General features: G+C 44.9%; 1 protein-coding gene across 11 annotated transcripts in view; it reads left to right on the top strand.

Moving 5' to 3' along the window:
* The first annotated feature begins 11677 nt into the window (after positions 1 to 11677).
* SGMS1 (sphingomyelin synthase 1) overlaps positions 11678 to 20739 on the top strand; it is a 211785-nt gene continuing 202723 nt past the window's right edge. For 4 of the 11 annotated variants that reach the window (XM_089780154.1, XM_075935076.2, XM_075935067.2 and 1 more), the window contains exon 1: positions 11798 to 12137. The gene's annotated coding sequence lies outside the window, so the exon portion shown is untranslated. Of the gene's footprint in view, positions 11697 to 11797; positions 12261 to 20739 lie in introns of those variants that run through there. The other 7 variants (XM_075935077.2, XM_075935069.2, XM_075935074.2 and 4 more) reach the window with 3 other exon arrangements.

Genomic DNA, 20739 nt, shown 5'->3' with positions numbered 1-20739 from the left:
ATAGACTACTAGCACCTTAAAGACTAACAAAACATGTAGATGGTATTATGAGTTTTCGTGGGCACAGCCCACTTCTTCAGATGACAGGAGTGTTATGCAAAACAGGCTACTGAGAGACAAATTGGCCTGCATTTTTATATTTTGTGTTTTTCTCATTTTTTACTTGGGGCATATTTGCAGGAAAACAAGATAGTTGTTTTTTAAAGGGTTGTCTGCTCCTGCTGCTTCTTTCTGCCTGAAATATTAATCTTCTATTTGTAACTTAATTTTCACAACAATCAATGGTGAGGTCATCACAATGGAAAAATGATTAGATGATATGCTAAATAAAAAAGCAGCAGCAGATGGACTTTTAAACCCAGAAGCCTATATTCCTTTAAATCTCCTTTATAAACAAGGGAGAGAGGAATGTATTTACTTTAATTATTTCTATGTGTATATCTCACAATACATTAAAAATAAACATATGAAATATCAAGAAATACAGAGAAGAACAAGAATATATAATACACCAATTTCCCTCAAAATAAAGGACAAATTTTGTGCTGGACTATATATCCTGTGCTATCCCAATGACTGCAATGGGGTACTGCACAATGTATACATTAGTATAGAATCTGATGGAGAATATTTTTCAGTATTATCCAGTAGACATCCCAAACTGAGTTCTGGCCTTCCAATTCTGTTGTAAAAACATGTTCTTATTTTGCATGCAATAGACTTGTGCATTCTCAAAACTGAGACAAAATATTACTAATCTAGGGTCCTTTGTGTCCCCAGTAATGTGATATGTATGCACATCTGAATATTGTAAAGTTGAACCATTAACATTTATTTTTCTTCTGTACAGTGGATATTGTTTGTTTTACAGGGGAATTTGGTTTGGTTTGTGTTTTCTTTCCATGTTACAGTGATGTGGGAAGGGTACCAAAGACAGATTTACATTTTGATCTGTATGCTCCAAAATTTATCATTATCAAGATCTCTTTTGGGAATGAGGCCCAGTTGCTGGAAAAGCTGTTGCATGTATGCATGAGTTTCAAAGTTGATAGACTAGAAGAATACAGGTGCCATAAAATAACTTGTTCAGGCAGGATTAAACTGCCCCCCCCCCCCCCAGCTCAGGTTGAGCTAGTCAAGGAGAGGACTTTGAACATGTGGACTTCACAATGAATTTGACCTAATACTGAAGAGAGCCAGTGAAAAGAGGTGATGTGGTTTTGATAAGCAAATAAATTGCTATATTCTGAATCAACAGGAAGTTTCTTAAATGTGATAGTTTCATTCCTACTACAGTTTATTACTGTAATCAATCATGGCAGTCACAAATGCACTAATCACCATGGTTAAGTCTGAATTTGACAGGCATGAGAACAGTTTTCTTGAGCTGTGGATTGGAAAAAGGTGGGTTTTGCAGCCATAGCTATTAGGGTACCCAGAAGCAGTGAGGAACTGGGGCTGCAGACTCCAAAGAAGGGCCAGAAATGATGGGTTCAGGGTATAGGAAGTGGCTTCATGCTGGGGCCAAGGGGTTTGGAGTGCGTGTGAGGAGGTAAGGGTTCTGGCTGGTGGTGTGGGCTTCAGAGTGGGTCTGGAAATGAGGGGTTCACTATGTACAAAGGGGCTCTGAGCTAGGGTAGGGGGTTGAGGTGCAGGAAGGGGTGCAGGCTGCAGGAGGGAGTTTGGGTGTAAGAGGGGGCTCAGGACTGATGCAGGGTGCAGACTCTGAGCGAGTTTGGGTGTGAGAAGAGGTTCAAGGCTGGGCCAAGGCTTTGGGACATGGGAGGGGAAGATGGTGGGTTGCTCCAAGTGGGACTTGCCTCTGGTGACTCCTGGGAAATGGCCAGCATGTCCCTCTGGCTTCTAGATGCAGAGGTGGCTACCAGGGCTTTTCATGCTGGAAGCACTCTCATTGGCTGTGGTTCCCTACACGGAAAAATTGCTGTGAAAATATTTGGGCTCGGAATGGAGCCAGAGCTCTGGGGCCCTCGTGGGGTGGATGGTCCCAGATTCCAGATGCCAGCATCATCCCAAATGTTTATGCAACAGTTTTTAGCCCCACAAACCCAAGTCAGCAGACCTGGGCCAATTGCAGCTGGGCTCCAGGTCTTTTATCCCTGTGTAGGCAGAGCTGATGAGTGGCAGAAAGAGTCTTGAGGTGAACTGCAGCTTGTCCTTAGAGAAGGAAGGCAATATGGAGAATCTTGATGGAGAGAAGCAATCTAGGAGGACTTCGGAGGGACCTGTGAGTGCCACAATAAATCACTTTATTTAGAGATTTATTCAGACTTACAGTTCAATATTTGTTACTATGAAGGAGATGGAATTTAAAAGGTATCTGACCTAAGGACTAGGCCACAGAAGGCCAAGACAGGGGCAGGTTGTTGTGGAGTCCCTGAAGTGGCCACCCAGCAGTGTTAGAGATGAGGACCCCTGCAACACCATCACGAGATATGAGGAGGTGCTCAGAAGCTGAGGGTGAATGATAACACAGTCTTCATCATAATCTAAGGAAGTGGCTTAGCATGAGTTAACAGCGTGGGAAGACCCTCTAGCTTTTCCTAACTTTTTGAATAGCACTCTTATTGTCAATGTTAGCTAACTCAGGCACTGTCTCTCCTCCAGGTTCTATTTTCTCTGAAAGCTGTTAACTTTTCTATCAGCCATGTTCACTCCCAAACACTCCCTCACTGTCCAATACACTTCAAAGGAGATTATTAGGATTTTGTTACACTATTATTTTTGAGGACTTTCTTATTCAGTGGAAGTTGTCACTGTTTCTGTAGTAGCACCTGCTCAGTATTTGTAGGAAAAACGTAAAAAACAATGAATAGTCCTGCAGCACATTAGAGACTAATAAAAAATGCAGATGGTATCATAAGCTTTTGTGGGCACAACCCACTTCTTCAGATGAATGGAGTTTAAGGGGTCAGTCCAGTTTTCAAATATGTAGCACAAAGAGGGGATGGCAGGGGCAGGGGATGGGAGTGAAGAGGAGGAGGAAGGAGGAAAGGGGGAAAGAAATAGTCACTTGGTGTCCATGCTAAATGAAACTGACAAGAATACTTAGTACCTTTTGTTTGGTTTTTATGTCATTAGGGCCGTGGTCTCCAACCTTTTTAAGCATGAGATCACTTTTTTTACTGTAAATGCAATCCAGGATCTACCTCAAACCCAAACACCCTTGCACTGCCTCCTTCTGGCCCCTTCTCCAGTGCTCCGCCCCTTCTCACTCCATCCTCCCTCCCTCATCCTCACTCACTTTTATCAGGCTGCGGGCAAAGGGCTGAGGTGTGGAGGAAGGAAATGCAGACTCTAATCTTCGGCTAAAAGAGTTGGAATGTGGGAGTGGTTCTGAGCTGAGCCTGGGGCAGTGAGTTGAGGTGCAGGATGGGTGCAGGGTGCTGGCTCTGGGAGGGAGTTTGGATGCAAGGGGACTCAGGGCTAGGGCAGTAGTTTGGGGGCAAGAGGGTTCAGGAATGGGGCCAGGGTTTGGAATGCAGGCTCCAGCTGAACACTGCTTACCACAGGTAGCTTCTGGGTGGTGGTGCAGAGGACTAAGGCAAGCATACTCCTACTCTGGCCCTGCACCACTCCCAAAAGCAGACACCAAACTCTGTCCCTACCTGTCTCCCCTCTGCTTTGTGGAGATGGGGTACAGGGTGGGGGGAGGGCACTCTGACATCAGTAACCCTTCTTCTTCCTGTGCCCTGCACAGCAAACAAGAGGCTCCCAGGGCTGAGGGCAGAACTCTAAGGCAGAGGGAAGAAGCAACACAGCAGTGATTAGAGGCAGATGAAATGCTGGCACTTGACAGCCTCCTGCCCAAACCTGTCCGGATTACCTGTCAGAGGCTCCAAGATCTACGAGTAGATTCTGATCTACTGGTTGGTGACCACTGCATTAAGGTGTGGAAAGTAGTGGGATGTCCAGCCCATGTCTTTGTTTAGACTTCTTTGGTACGAATCAAACTTAAATGAAATTAAGTTCTCTAGTTTCCCTGTCAAGCTGGTTGAATCTCATAGTGCAAGACAGTCAGGAATCCAGAGGTGGGGAGCCCCACCATTGGGACTGGTAAGCCCCATCCTAGGGAGCCAAAGCTAGGCACAGCACAGCAGGGCAGCCATGGAGCCCCATTCCTGGAAAGCCCCAGCCAGGTGGGACAGAGGCGGGGCAGTTGCAGGGCTGCTGTGGAGCCCAGTTCCTGGAAAGTCTCAGCCATATGCGGGACAGAAGCAGGACTATGGTGTTTGGGGAGCTCCGTTCCCATAGACTCCCAGGCTGTGTCTACATTGGAAAAATCTTGCCGCCTGTCTACATTGTAATGTACAAAATCAGTGCTTCTTGTGCAAATACTCTGACGCTCCCGCTCAGGGATAAGCCCTCTTGCGCAAGCAAATCTTTTGCACAAAGGCACATGCCAATATTGACGCTCTCTTGTGAAAATACTTTAACGGAAATCATGCCAGTGTAGACGCAGCCCCAGTGAACTGGTAGAAGTAAGCCAGAGCCAAGCCCAAGTACTGTAGCAGCAGGGCTGGAGTGGAGCCAAGGGGGACGGAGGGAGGGAGGAAGGATGGGAGGGGGCAGTGTCCTGGGAGGCTGGTGTCAAGGAGCTTCCCTGATCCGGCAAATAGCCTCATTTGGAACTGGTCAGGTCACAAGGGTGCTAGGCCAGCGAAGTCCAACCTGTACATGGAGAAGGCAGAGGCTAAAGGAAAAGGTAACACAACAATCTACCTACAAGATAATCTTGAGGATATTCTGACTATAGAAGCTTTCTTGGATCCAAGATCATACTCCTAAACAATTGAGAAGTCTTTCATCTTTGGAATCCTCAACCACTTTTTTTATCTGTATTCAAGATGAAAAATATGTACTGAGGAAGCAATAATAAACTACACTTTTTGCAGAGATGAGAATAAGCATCCAATTATGGATATGATTCATCCAGTTTTGAAGTTCTGCTAATAGGGAAGAAGACCCTGATTTAACAAGATAATTAGTTATGTGCCTAACCTTAATGACACTGATGTAAATAGAGTCCTATTGATAATCTTTAGATCCCATTGATATAAATGTAGCTACTCAATATGTAAATTTAGATACATGCTTAAGTACCTTATGAAATCAGAGCCTAAATTATTGAGTTTATACGAGATCTTGGACTACCCTCCCAAGAGGGTAAGAAAAACCTATGTATTTTCTGGGGGAAAAGACAGAGAGATGGATCAGTGTGATATGTGCTAATTGGAAAACTCCAGAACAGACAGGCAAAGGGAGGGTATATGAGAGTTAAAAATCTAACATAAAATTTCCAGAATTCATCTTTTTACTGCCATTTGAATTACAACAGAAGATATGGCAACCGGCCCAGAAAATGATCCAGTCATGTGTCTGACAGATGCCGTGGAAACCATTCCCTGTTAACTATCACACTTAATTTTGCAAACTAACTGTTCAGCGTCTCAGTAAAATCAGGCTATAATATAGTCAATTTGGAAAACTACAAGGTACTTAGGAAAAATCATGCCTCAGTGATAAGAATATTTAATCATGTGAAGCCCAGAATTTTTTGTTAGCTCTGGTAACTAAAACCAGGTAGGATTGAGCTACCACTTTTAAAGTATACAACACTGTGCTTTGGAGGTTCAAATAGGATATCCAAAAAAGTTTGTACAGAAGTTTCATGATTCAGTCAGGCACTTGTTTTGGCCAAAAATGAGAAATGTGTCTATGTCCAACACTCCAAACATTGTAGAAATAATATCAGGATAAACCATCTTTCATATGCCTACCAATAATGTTGCACAAGCATACAAGAAAATTACCTTCTCATTTGCTCGTGCTACAAAATAATTATATAGGAGCCCCCACTTCACATATGTATAGGGAGGGAAAGAAACCATAGAATACTAGAATCAGAAGGGTCCTCGAGAGATCATTAAGTCCAGTCCCCTCACTGCAGGACCAAGTACTGTCTAGATCATCCCTGTCAGATGTCTGTCTAACCTGCTCCTAAGTATGTTCGGTGATAGATGGGGCACAGATTATCCAATAAGTTCTTGAACTGCATTGGAGACAATTTTTTATTTCAGAAGGTTGAGAAAGCTACTGGGTGGGGGGCGGGGAAGCTGTCCTAGATGCAATTTTAACAAATAAGGAGGAACGGGTTGAGAATTTGAAAGTGGAAGGCAGCTTGGGGGAAAGTGATCATGAAATCATAGAATTCATGATTCTAAGGAATGGTAGAAGGGAGAACAGTAAAATAGAGACAATGGATTTCAGGAAGGCAGATTTTAGAAAACACAGAGCTGGTAGGGAAGCAAGACTGAGAGGAAAAACAACTGAAGAGAGTTGGCAGTTTTTCAATGGGACATTATTAAGGGCCTAAAATAAAACTATTTAACTGCATAGGAAAGATAGAAAGTATATCAAAAGACTACCTTGGCTTTACCAGGAGCTCTCGCATGATCTAAAAATAAAAAAAGTAATATAAAAAGTGGAAACTAGGTCAAATTACTAAGGATGAATATAAGCAAACAATACAGGTATGCAGAGGCAAGATTAGAAAGGCAAAGGCACAAAACGCGCTCAAACTAACTAGAGATATAAAGGGTAACAAGAAGAAATTGTATAAATATATTAGAAGCAAGAGGAAGACCAAGGACAGGGTAGGCCCATTGCTCAGTGAAGAGGGAGAAACTGTAACAGGAAATTTGGTAGAGATGCTTAATGACTTCTTTGTTTCAGTCTTCACCAAGAAGTCTGATGATGAAGGAATGCCTAACATAGTGAATGCTAATGGGAAGGGAGTAGATTTAGAAGATAAAATAAAAAAAAGTTAAAAATTACTAGAAAAGTTAGGTGTCTGCAAGTCACCAGGGCCTGATGAAATGCATCCTAGACTACTCAAGGAGCTGATAGAGGAGGTGTCTAAGCCTTTAGCTATCATCTTTGAAAAATCGCTGAAGACCGGAGAAATTCCAGAAGACTGGAAAAGGGCAAATATAGTGCCTATCTATAAAAAGGGAAATAAGAACAGCCCAGGATACTACAGTCCACTCAGTTTAACTTCTGTGCCAGGAAAGATAATGGAGCAAGTAATTAAGGAATTCATCTGCAAATATCTGGAAGAAAATATGGTGATAAATAAGTCAGCATGGATTTGTAAAGAATAAATCATGTCATACCAATCTGATAGCTTTTTTGGATAGGATAACAAGTCTTGTGCATAAGGGAGAAGTGGTGGATGTAGTATACCTAGCTTTTAGTAAGGCATTTGATATAGTCTTGCATGACCTTCTTATCAATAAACTAGGCAAACACAATTTAGATAGGTCTACTATATGGTGCGTACATAACTGGCTGGATAACTGTTCTCAGGCTATGTCTACACTACAGAGGGTTGTTTTTTTTTTCAGAAAAAACAGCCTTATTCAACTTCATCTTATTTACCTCAGAACATTTCTCCAGTTTATCCAGATCATTTTGAATTATGACCCTATCCTCCAAAGCACTTGCAACTCCTTCCAGCTTGGCATCATTTGCAAGTGTTAGATCAGAGGCTTCAGGAAGAGTTATTAATCTGGGAGGATTAGGTGAATAGGTTTATCTTGTAGGTTCCAATAGGCTTTGGCATTTGGCTGAGTCATGCTGCGGACACACAGGCACTTGTCACAATTATCTGCTTAATATACTCCATCTAGCCTAAAGCTGAAAACAGTAATTTATATATACTTGGCGTTTCAAAGGGGGCCCAGTCACAGTGTTGAAAATAAATATGAGCTAAATCTCTTGGGGCAACAATTTAGGGGGAGTGAGGAAACAGAATGGTAATTGGAAACTGCTAAAAAAAAATTCCGAAATGTCTCAAATGCCACAATGATTTAAAAGCCATCATTATTTGCAGGGATATGAAGGCAGCTATAAAAATAAACCAATGAAAGAAAGGTAAAATTGATAGCAATAAGTATAAATAGGAAGCTAAGAATTATAGAAAATTGGTGAGGGAAGCAAAAGGACACAAGGAAAAACCTCTGCTGGCCATAGGTAAAGGAAAATAAGAATGAGCTTTTAAGTATATTAGGAACAAAAGAAATCCTAACAATGATATTGTTTCATTCGTAGATGGAAATGGGAGTTCTTTAAATACTAATGAAGAAAAGGTAAAAGTGCTCCATAAATATTATCTGTAGTGGGGGGGACGGGGGGACGGGGGGGAGACACATTATGTAGTCATATAGTGTGATGATATATTTTTCATTCCAAATGTAACTCAAGATATGTTAAATAGCAGGTACCAAAGATAGACATTTTAAAATCAGTAGTTCCCAAGAGTTTTAAAAGAACTGGCCAAGGAGATATCTGTATAATTAGTGTTTATCTTTCTTCCAGTGCTCTGAAACTAATAATGTTGAAATGGCTAACACAGGACTCAGTAAACAGTTAAAAGAGGGTAATATAGTTAATACTAATTAACATAGGTTTATGGTATCTGTCATATAAAATAATTATTTTTGACAAGTATAAGTTTTATTGATGAAATTAACAGTGTTGTTACAATATTTTCAGACTTTTGTAAAATATTTGACTAGATGTTACATGAACTTTTGATTAAGAAACTAGATCAATATAAAATCAACATGGTACCCATTCCATCAGTGTTTCTCAAAGTGGTCCGTGAAACCACTCTGAGAAACCTGCTAATTGGCCACTTCAGTGTGTTTATTTACAGGGCTCTGCAGCCATGGAACCTCAAGCCTCCCATTGGCTCCAGTTCACTGTTTGCAGCTGAAGGGAGCTGTGGAAAGCTATTTCTGCAGTGGACATCTGTCTTTATGACTGGTTAAAGAGTACATCCTCCATCAACCTTGTCTCTTTTCTGCAGATGCTTGCTCAGGCTTTACTTGGCTACGTTCTGTCCTGCAGCCTTTTGCAGGCTTTAGATATGCTGAGAGCTGTTAGAGAACAATTGATTACAGTCCTTGTTCTATCTCCACTGAAAGATAGACAAGAAGTAATGTGAACAAGGGAGATTTAGGTTAGATATGGAAAAAATGTTCTAACTATAAGGGTAGTTATCCTCAGGGATAGGATAAGAAGGAAGGTTGTGGAATTTCCATAATTGGCGGTTTTAAGAACAGGTTGGACCTGTCAGAGATTATTTAGATTTACTTATTCCTGCCTCAGTACAGGAGGCTGGATTTGACTTTTTGAGGACTCTTTCAGCCCTATGTTTCTGTGATTCTATATTTTAATTTTCACCGTCTTAAATCTAGACGTGGGATTTATTTCAGTGTATCAGGAGAGGGCTTTGGATGGATTTGACCAATCCCAGCCTTTTTAAAACATTGGGAACATTTCAGGTTAGGCCAAATATTTCATGTATTATTTTGATTATACCATAACATTTTAATGTTGTAAAGATTAATGGGGGTTTTAGCTGCTGCTACCCAGTGCATATAAGCACTCATCGGGGTGCCTTCTGTCTGCGATGTTATCTGCTCTGAGCCTGGAGCCATTCTTGCACCCCTTAATAAAACAACTGAGTGGCTTGCCACTGTCCAGAGAGCCAAACGCATTCCTGGCTTGTCAAATAGACAAAGAAAAATGTATCTTACTGGGATCATGGCAGTGCCCAATTACTGCTCCAGCAATTGCAAAGGTGCACCTCTGGGATGAAAAAAGGTTTTTTGAAAATGTCTGTTCTGCACAATGTACGTTAAAGAGTAGGGTGTAAGGCAACCTGCAGAAATGGTACTGGTTCCTTACTGGTTTCTTACTGGACTTTTTGGGTGATGGGCTTTGGTTGCAAACAATTTAATGACTTCCATGTTTTAGCACCCAATGCTGTCTCAGCCCTCAAAAGCTATCTCCTCCAGGACCCACCTTCTGCTTTTAAGCTTATACCACCTGACTGCTCCCGGTTCGTTGAGCTGAAGTTGGTGGCAGCCACCATTGCTATTCAGATTGGACTCTGAATTGTGTGTGTTTTTGGTAAGAGCCTCTCTGATTTAGTCTCAACAAAAGTACCCAGTAGTGCTCACTATCTGCAGAGGGTTTTTGCAGTGCTTGTTCTTGGAGAGGGCACACTTGCATTCCCTTCACAGGTTATTTTCCCTTCTATGACCACAATTTAGTTACAGCTCTTGTCCTGGAAGCTTCTTTTCCACTTATGAACAGGGCTGTTCAAAATTCACAGCCATGGAAAACTTGTCATGGACCATGGAATCTGATCTCCCAGTTGCCCAGTTTGGGGCTCCTACTCTGTGCAGGACTCTAGCTTCTTCTGCTAGCATGGGGATGGAGTGGTAAAAGATTTTCTTTTCCCTTGAAAGGACATCTCCTGGGTCCGGTCAGATCCACCTCTGGGAATCTTTCCCCATCTGCAGAAAGATGCATGGCTTGAACTGTTATTTCTCCACATGGAGAGACTATGGTTCAACGTGTCAGATACATGGCTGTATCTTTCTCTCTTTGCAGGGAACGGCTGTGCCTCCTGCTGTTAGCGCACCAATTGGCTGGGAAAACTAGACATATGGTAACCCCCTCGCCCATCCTATCCTGCAGCTCTCACTGCTGTTGGCTGTGGCACTGGCTTTAGAGAGAGAGGAAGCAGCCAACTGTGAAGGCAGAACCTTTGCAGCAGCATGACAGAAGTAAGGATGACAATCCTGTGATCCTCCTACAATGGCCTTGTGATCTCCTTCACCCAACTGCCTTTTGGATTGGGACCTCCATGGTTACAGCAGTGTGAAAATTCAGATGTAAACATCTAAAAATGCAAAATTGACTAATTTATCCCACCCCAGCTGTGATGTTGACACCCTCTGGCCCCCTGACCTTGAAGTTGGTAGGGCTCTCCTTGTGAACAAGCAGCAGTTTGATGGTTTCAGTGTTAGCATGCAGCATTATGCTACCCAATCTGAACTTCCTGGCTTTTTCTGGAGGAGGCATCAGTCCCTGAATAACTTCAAATCTCTGCCCTGGAGAATGAAGTGCAAGTCTCATCTCCCTAAGCACTTGAGCACCTTGCAGTGGTGGGTCTTGCATAGGGTTGCCAACTGGTTACAACAAAAATACCAGACACACTTGACATTACATCACAATCTACATTACATCTTATTTAGAAAATACTGGACATTTATATTTTCCTCAATTTGTTTCCTGAACAGAAAGCTCAAATACTGGACTGTTGGGACACCTGGCAACTCTAGTCTTGTGGCACTACAGTGACCAATCCCTGGCTGAGGCATATCATACTCTTAGGAGTGTATGCAACACCCCTTTTGTTTGCTCTCACATATGGTCTTACATTTTCTACTCCATTGTCCCCATTTGAATCCTCTTCTGATTTTTGTAGTAGCTGTTCATTAACGGATTAGTGAGTGGTTGGGCAGGTATCTGTTAATTCGGGGAGTGAGATCCAGCGTGCGCACGTGGCCTGTTTCCTGCTGGGCAATTTTTTCTACGGGGTCAGGCCAAACTGGCCTATGTGGCAGCGGGGTGCGATGCGTTAGCGGGGGGGTCTGTGCACTGACTCCCCCGTTTGTAACGTGTGGCCTGGCCCCCTTGTGGTTGAGCGGGGGGTTCGCAGCGAAGGGGGTGGCCCGGCGGGGGTGGCGCTGGGCTGCTGGGCTTTGGTTACAGCTCGCTACGCTCGCACTGCAACACACGAGCTCGAATAACACTGGGTACGTTTCCTATGCGTCCTGCTGGTGTTCACACGTCATGTCTCTCCTGGGTACACAGCGGCACGGAGGCGCCCGTTCTCTCCCCCGTGCGCTCGGGCTCCAGTCTCCGCCCCGTGCAGGGCCCAGTCTGTGCGGGGGCCGGGCCGCGGGGCTCCCCCTTCGGCGTGCGGGGCGCTACCGGCCCCGCCGGGGGGCGCGGAGCCGGCCGGACCGGTGGCAGCTGCGCAGGATGACACGGGCCCGTCACGTGGGTGAGCCCTCCCCGCCCCTCGCCGTACGGGACCTAAGGGCCGCCGCCGCCTAGGGGACTCCGCCAGCGGCCGCGCCGTGCGCCACAGCGCGGAGGATCCTGCAGCCGCGCCGCGCCCCGGCCACCCGCGCCCCGAGGCCCACCCGCGCCAGGCTGCCGCTGGAGGAGGCGGCTCGGCCCGGCCCGGCCCGGTGAGTGTGAGGAGCCAGCCGGCCTGATCCTGCCTCGGGCACCGTGCCCGGCGGCTGCCCCGTTCCTGGAACCCGGCTGCGCCCTGGAGAGCCCGGAACAGCGAGCGCCCGGCGAGCTCCGAGGCGGGTAGCGAGTCGGGGCTCGTAGTTAGTGAGCGGGGGAGGGCAGGGGTAGCGAGCCAGGACTGTGGGTGAGATAGTTGTGGTGCTGGGGGATTGCCTTGCCGGGCTGGGGGAGGAGGGGTTAGAGGCCGGGGGGGGGGGAGGTGAGGTAAAGGTGTTGGGACTGGTTCGTGGGCCGGGGAGGCTGGCTGCGGAGGGTGTCAGTGCTCCAGGACGGTGGGAACCTGTGCTGTCGGTGGATGGGGTGGTCAGTGTGTGGGATTATTGCCTGGATGACAGTGTTGTGATGTGGCATGTCTAGGAGCTTGGAGGGTTAGTGTGCCAGATCAGAAAGGTAAGTGGAGGTGGGGGAGTTTTGGTGCTGGAAGAGGTTAGTGATCCAGGGAAGAGCATTGGGATGGGGCAGAGCACCTGGGTGCAGAGGAAGCTACTAAGGGGAGGGTTAGTGTGCCAGGTTGGATGAGGTCACAGAGGTGATGGATGAAGGAGCAGTGCCTAGGTGAAGGTTGCTGCTGTAATTGTGGGAAATGTGTGTGAGAGAATTAAATGCTGTTGTGGCTGAAACTTCAAACTGCAAGAGGTATGTGTGTGCAAAAAGGTCACTGACCTTTCTGTTGTTAAGTGGTAGTTTTTGGATGGACATTATCTTTTGTGATGGAGGTGGCCCAGAGGTGTGTTACAATCTGGTCCCGGGGCAGACAAACAGCTGCAGTTGAAAAATTCTGAATTCTTGAGGAAGGGAGAGAGCAGTGGAGAATGGCACCTCTTAACACCAAACCAGTGGTTACATCTCTGTTTTCACCAGGCAGCAGTGAAATGGGAATAGTTAACCTAAATGTTTGTGGGATGAAATTCCTGACTGAGTTGGGAATTCAGCAATAGGTAAGAAATTCTCTCTTGTGAATGGTTACAGGCTTTCTGTTCCTCGCACACCCCAGTGCTGAGAAGGTGAAGGAGGCAGCAGAAATGAACAGATTCCTCCCTGGCACTTGCATGCAGCTGGTTAGTAGGGATCTTAAGAAGTGTGTAACTTGTTAATCATAGTCAACAAAAATGTTGTTGACTGTATGATTAATCGATCAGGATTAGCATTGCAAGCACTCAGTCCTGGCTTGAGCTAGGTCCTTGCAACTACCCCCGCTGTGGCCCTGCACTAGTAGGGAACTGGCATGCATGCAAGCTGGCTCAGTCCCCTAATAATAAAGAGCCGCAGAAAGGGTAGTTGCTTGGACCAAGCCAGCCTGCCTGCACAGTGGCTCCCCAGTCCCACAATAACACAGTGCTTCAATGGAGTTTGCTGTCAGGATCTGGCATGAGTCGGGACTGAGCCAGCCTGTCTGCCAGCCCACTAAAAAATTTACTTGCAGAGCTGTGTGGCAGGGTGGGGTGAGGGGAACATTGCATGTAGCTGATAGCATTATCCGATAAGCATCCTACATGATTACATCTTTACTGGTTGGTTAGATAGATTGATGGTTGTTGGAGGGAGGACTGAAGAGTCCTGATGTTGCTTCCTCTGACTCAGCAGTCTAGCTCATACATTCATGGATTGTAGCCCAGACAGCCAAGAACTCCCCAGGAAGGGTGATCTGTGTACATAGCTCTTGTAAGGACTATATTGGAGTGAAATTGTAAAGACCTCATCTGAATTCCTATCTTTTGTACACAAAAAAAACCTGATTTTGGGTTTTTTTTTGGGGGGGGGGGGACACCTGTGCTAAAGAGCCTTGTTGTTGCTTCCACTGACCTAACAGACTTAGCTCTAGGCTCATATATTTGTGGGGGCTGTTACAGGGCTGGGAATGGTTAACGTACTTTGTGGTAGGGGATAGTATTTTAGGGTGGGTGACAGCTTAGTAAGCCAGGTATGAGGTTGAAGTTAGTGCTAGGGTGTGTTATTCAGCCACAGCCACAGGTTAGTATGTCTGGAAACTTCAGGTTTCCAGTTTTTGTTATTAGGAGCAGAAATGTATGGAGACACAGGACCCTCCCCCCCCCCCCAGCCCCCAAAAGTCTGGTTAACATCAACTTAGAATATTCATAGAATCATAGAACAATAGAACTGGAAGGGACCTCGAGAGGTCATCGAGTCCAGTCCCTTGCTCTCATGGCAGGACCCAGTACCTATCCCTGATAGATTCTACCGTTTGTACATTTTAAAATTATAAATGGAAGTACGGCCTGAAAATAACAGGGCTTTCTGGTGTGTACGGTTTCTAAATAAGGACAACAGCTATTTAACTGTTGTAAAGGATGACAGATGTATATTTTCTTTTCTGTAGAATTTTCTAGTCTGAGCTCAGATTGGGCTTTTTGATGAGAGATTTGTAAATCCGTACATCTATTGCTTTTAGAATTATGTCTTCCTGTAACCTGGATTGAAAAATATGAGTTTTCAAACAAATAAGAGGTGCTTTGTAGGATTCATAATCCCAAAGTTGAGGTAAGCCTAGATTATTCACTGACCGTGGTAGGTGTTGGTGGCTCTCACCACCTTGCAGGATCAGAGGGCATTGTTTTAGAAGCAGAAACTGAAATTGACTTGTCTATATGTCTAGGTGGAAAGAGATTCAAAAAGTGTACAGAAGTCTTGCAATTCAAAGGTGGTGCTGTATCAAATAAAGGCACTACAATAGTTTGAAACTGGCATTATGCCTCTTAACTTTTTTGGGTGTTTCTTATAAAGCTAATGATCCAAGAGAAGAAATACTGCCCAGAAACTGTGACCTGATGGATGTGCATTCTCCGGTTGGCCCACAAAATTTAGCTTAGTGAATGAAGGGCCAAGTTCTGATTATTTTTAAGCTGTCTTTATAACTTCTTTACGGTATATTACAGTAGCTTTTAGAGGATACAACCAAGATGCAGGTTTCTAGGTGTTGTAATAGTGACTGACAATGCCTGCCTCAAAGAGTTTACAGTGTAAATGAACAAGACAGTCAAGGAATGGGGGGTAAAGAGGTGGTATTGTTGCTATTTTAGTTATGGAGAACTGCCATGCTGGTGAGATTCCAAAGAGTTATCTGGAGATTGTGACTTGCATGGAATCAAATCTGGAAATTTGATCTCCACATTCTGAGCCCCAGTGCAGAGCTTTGACCCCAGGATCATGAACATTCTTTCTGACTAGAATCAATATATCAGTCTGCATCAACAGATTTCACAGAGTTTACATCAAATCTGTTTAGGCATGTGAGTGCCGAGCAGGTGAAAATGACATGATTATTAGTTTTCTTTATAATCATTTGGAAGTTACAAAAAAACTTTGATCTTTACAATTCAAATCAGTGAGAGTTTTGGTATTCATAGAATTGGATCCTGTGTTTAAGGTTGCCAACAGTCTGATTTCTCAGAACCATCCCTGCTCAGAACCAAAGACACAACTCACCATAAAGAGAAGAGGGAGGTGACAGGGAACTGTGCCTCTTCTGTCTGTCCATCAGTGGTTCTGAGTCAAAGAGTTTGCAGGGAGTAATAGGGAGTAAGAAGTGGGGGAAGGGATGCTTCCTGTAGCCATGGGAAGTTGTCCCTTAAGAGCACATGCTTCTCCAGATGGGCTGAGATTAGAACTTGAGACGCCTCCAGTTCTGCCCCTCTCTGACTCTGGGCCAGCACCTTGGGCTGGGGCAAGAATGGAGTTGAGATAACTGGATTTTTTGTGACCAGTCAATATTTCTGACTGGAGACTGTATAGGTCCCTTTAAAATTGGACAACTGGCAACTGTACCTATGTTAGATTTAGTTTATTTTTGTCTTTCTAGATGAAAATTGGGTATGATTTTCACTTTAGCTTCTGTAGGGTTTTTTTTTTTTTTGGCAGATGAGGTAGGTGCATATTATACTTCTGTGAATTTAGTAATTGGAAACTGGAAAGAACATACAAAAATCTTATTTGGTTATAAGTGGAAGATAAAAACTTAATCTTGAGTGATTCCATTGATGTCTTACGGTTTATTGCAGGCTCATGTGTGTAATACAATTAATTTTGGCCCAGACCTTTTCAAACTGGATTTATAATGTTGATAACAAATGATGGTTACAAGCTGTTACTATGATTTGCTTTTTTTTCTTTCTCTTCGGTGCTCTAGAAACAGGGTAGAATTGTGTACGTTTTCATTAGTTTTTATTTTCAATTATTACCTGTTGTATGTAAGGAAATGGTGCGTATATATAACCTAAATTTAAAATAGCAGGGAAATTAAATACTTACTTTAGATGCTTAACTATAAAGTAAATATTAAACATAACTAAGGTTAACACTTTATTTTCAGAAGACGGTTGGGAACTTTATAATTGTCCCATTAATTATTTTTTGAATTTTTTCTTTTACAATATATATATAACTCATTGTCTGTGGGTATATTACAAATTTTCTCTGTAGATTCCACTTTTTCTGTTTGGTAAATACTGAGATTTTCTTTCTGAATACACTGGAAAAAGGCTTGACTTAACAGTTATTCCCGATAGGAGGTATGACAACTATTTCGCATTGTATATATGACTTTGTTGGGACTTTTGACTCACCTGTGTTGGGCTAGATACATCACATTATCATTATGTGGTATCTATTCTAGGTATATATTAATATATGTTGCATAAACAGTATTAATATAATAATATGTGTTACATAGCCTAAATTGGCCTATGTCTTTTTCTAATTTTGTTCACGTCTCCTAAGTGTGCCATAACACATTGCCTTAGCTGAAATAAGTTCTGGCTTAGATAGCTAGGAAAACTGTTAGGATCAGGACATATGAGTGTTTACCTACCCTAGTAAGAAGTTAAACTCTCACAAGCTAGTACTGGAATGTCCGAAAGGACAAGATATGACTATTCTGTGCTACTACAAACCAAGGAGATGCCTTCATGTTCCTTGGTACTTGGAATGTGTGTATGTTCAGAGTAAAGAGATTAAGGTTGCACCATGGTACCAGGAAAAACAAATGAGAAAACTGATTGTAGCTGGTTAAATGTAGCTTCAGATATAGAATCATAGGGTTAGAAAAGACCTCGGAAGGTCATAGAGTCTAACCGCTGCCCAAAGCAGGACCAGTCCCAACTAAATCACCTCAGCCAAGGCTTTGTCAAGCTGGGACTTAAAAACGTCTAGGGAGGGAGATTCCACCATCTCCTTAGGCAACCTATTCCAGTGCTTCATTACCCTCCTAGTAAAGTAGATTTTCCTAACATCCAATCTAGATGTCCCCCATTGCAGCTTCAGACCATTGTTCCACATTCTGTCATCTGTCACTACTGAGAACAGCTTCTCTCCATCCTCTTTGGAACCCCCTTCAGGTAGTTAAAGGCTGCTATCAAATCCTCCCCTCAATCCTCTCTTCTGTAGACTAAATAAGCCCAAATACCTTAGTCTCTCCTCGAAGGTCAGGTGCACCAGCCCCCTAATCATGTTTGTTGTCCTCTGGTGGACCTTCTCCAATGTGTCCATGTCCTTTCTATTATGGGGGTCACAGAATTGGACGCGATACTCCAGATGTGGCCTCACCAAAGCCAAATAATGGGGAATAATCACTTCTCTAGATCTGCTGGCAGTGCTTCTCCTAATGCACTCTAATATCCCATTAGCTTTCTTGGCTAAAAGGGCACACTGTTGACTCATATCCAGCTTCTTATCCACCATAATCCCCAGGTCTTTTTCTGCCGAACTGCTTAACCAATCAGTCCCCAGCCTGTAACGGTGCTTGGGATTCTTTTGTTCCAAGTGCAGGCCTCCTCATTTGTCCTTGTTGAACCTCATCAGATTTCTTTTGGCCCAATACTCCAATTTGTCTAGGTCACTCTAGACCCTGTCCCTTTCCTCCAATGTATCTACCTCTCTCCCTAGCTTAGTGTCATCTGCAAACTTGCTGAGGGTACAATCCATCCCCTCATCCAAGTCATTAATAAAGATGCTAAACAAAACCAGTCCCAGAACTGACCCCTGGGGCATTCCGGTTGACATCAACTGCCAACCAGACATCAAGCCATTGATCACTACCTGTTGAGCCTGACAATCTAGCCAGCTTTCAGTCCACCTTGCAGTCCATTTATCTAATCCATATTTCCTTAACTTAATGGCAATAAAACTGCGGGAGACTATATCAAAAGCTTTGCTAAAGTCAAGATATAGTTGTCACGTGTTATCCCGAGTCAACTCCCCCTTATTTGTATTTCCCCGGGGACAGAGCTTTGGACGCTATCGGTGGTCCAATGCGGGACCAACGCTCCCCCACTCTTATATCCCTCAGCTGGTGCGTGGGGAAGGGGGTCCAGGCCCGCCCTCACTCCAAACCCCAGCCCAGGACCCTAAGGCGAGGTCGTATGTCCTCGCTCAGCGGAGGGGGTCGTCGCCCCAAACCCTCCGCTCTCCGGTTCCGCGGCCCTGTCCTGGGGTGCTTCTTCCCCCGCTGCCTCTTCTAGTCCCTGTCCGCTGGGACAGGGCTGACCTTACCGGGTTCGCTCCTTTCCCAGGCCACGACCTCCTGTTCTTTCCCCATCCCCTGGGAGCCTTCCTGGCTCCCTTTTGAATCCCCCGCCGCCGCATCCATGCTCCACCCCTAGCCAGCGTCCCCCGGGCGTCGTGCCCTCGCCCCTTGCGGGGGGACGCTGGTGATGTCATCCATCAGCTTGAGCCAGCCCTGCCCACGGCCATTCCTCCCAGCTGCCTCCCGGCCGGGAGGCTTGAACGTGCCTTCGCTGGCGTGTCTGGCCCCGTGGCGCATTCCCCCTCCCAGGTCCCGGGGCTAGCGTGAGTGTGGGGTGTGGTCATGCCAGTCGCCGCCCCGTCACAATAGTACGTCTACCACCACCTCCATATTCAGAGAGCCAATTAGCATGTCATAGAAGCTAATCAGGTTGGTCAGACATGACTTGCCCTTGGTGAATCCATGTTAACTGTTCTTGATCACTTTCCCCTCTTCCAAGTGCTCCAAAATGGATTCTTTGAGGATCCCCTCCATGATTTTCCTGGCAACTGAGTGAGGCTGACATCAGACCAGAATTTTCATTTTCACAATGAAAAGAGACCTACAGAGCAGAGGCCGAGCTAACGCCTTCGCACATGGCTTCCCTGGGCTGTTTAATGCAGAGCGGCAGTTGAGAGTTTGTGGGGGAGAGTCTGATGAACAAAAAGAGCCACGGAGCAGGGACCGAGCTAGTGCCTTCGTGCAGCTTGCCTGGGCTGTTCAATACAGAGCGGTAGCTGGGGCGGCTGTGCTGTGAATCGCGTGAGCCAGACTGAGCACCTTAACTGCCTTCCCTTGTCGACTAATCAAATAGTCGACAGAAAATCTATCAGAGAACCAGGGCCTATGATCTAGTTGCTTCTGTTAGTTATCTGAAGAAAGCCTCGTCTACCTCATCCACCTGATCTTCTGGTCTCTAACAGACACAGACCACAACATCACCTGTTGCTCCCACCTCTAAACTTAACCCAGAGAATCTCAACAGGTTTTTCTCCCACTTTATACTGGAGCTCTGAGCAATCATACTCCTCTCTTACATATAGTGCAACTCCTCCTCCTTTTCTCCCCTGTCTGTCCTTCCATGACAGTGCTCCAGTCATGTGAGTCATCCTACCAACAATCCGTTATTCCAATCAAATCATAGTTCTTTGACTGTGCCAGGACTTCCAGTTCTTCCTGCTTGTTTCCCACCCTTCTAGAGTTCGTGTACAGACACCTTGGATAACTAGCTAATTGCTCTACCTTCTCCATACAAATCAGGGGTCCTCGTCTCTTGCACCTTTCACCTTATGTTTCTTCTCGGCATCCCACTTCCCCACTTACCTCAAGGCTTAGGTCACTGTCCCCCAAGAAACCTAGTTTGCAAGCCTGCCCAAAAAGATGCTCTTTCCTTTCTTCGATAGATGGATCCCATCTCTTCCTAGCAACCCTAGTACCCCGAACAGCATCCCATGGTCAAAGAATCCAAAGCCGTCTCTCCAACACCACCTGCGCAACCACACATTTACTTTGAAAATTCAATGATCCCTGCCTGGACCTTTTTCTTCAACATGTAGGATGGCTGACAACACCCACTTGCACCTCAAGCTCCATGATCCTTTTTCCCAGCGCTCCATAATCTTCTGTGACCTGCTCAAGGTCATCCTTGGCAGTATGATTGGTTCATACATGGAGAAGTAGGAAGGGGTAGCAGTCTAAAGCTTTGATCAGTCTCAGAAGACTCTCGGTCACATCCTGAGTTCTATCTCCAGGTTAGGGATGTAAGCAACTAGTTGCTTATTGGATAGTCTGGGTAGTCGACTAGTGACTCAACTAGTCGCTTCCCCCGCCTTGCCACCTCTATCAGAGAGAGGCAGCAAGGGGTGGAGAGCTGGATCCGGTTCTGGGAGAGCCATCTTAAAAGCTGGTTTCCCCCCAGCACCATCTCCGCAGGAGTCTGGGGAGGCAGAGGCATAGTTGGAGACCAGGCATGGGCTGGGAATCAACTGATTCTGGGCTTCTGCCCGGTCCCCGCCACT

Source organism: Pelodiscus sinensis, chromosome 8, assembly GCF_052426305.1.
Source record: "Pelodiscus sinensis isolate ZL-2025 chromosome 8, ASM5242630v1, whole genome shotgun sequence".
Classification (NCBI taxonomy): domain Eukaryota; kingdom Metazoa; phylum Chordata; order Testudines; family Trionychidae; genus Pelodiscus; species Pelodiscus sinensis.
The sequence above is the reverse complement of the archived record's forward strand: the minus strand, read 5'-3'. Positions and strand labels throughout refer to the sequence as shown.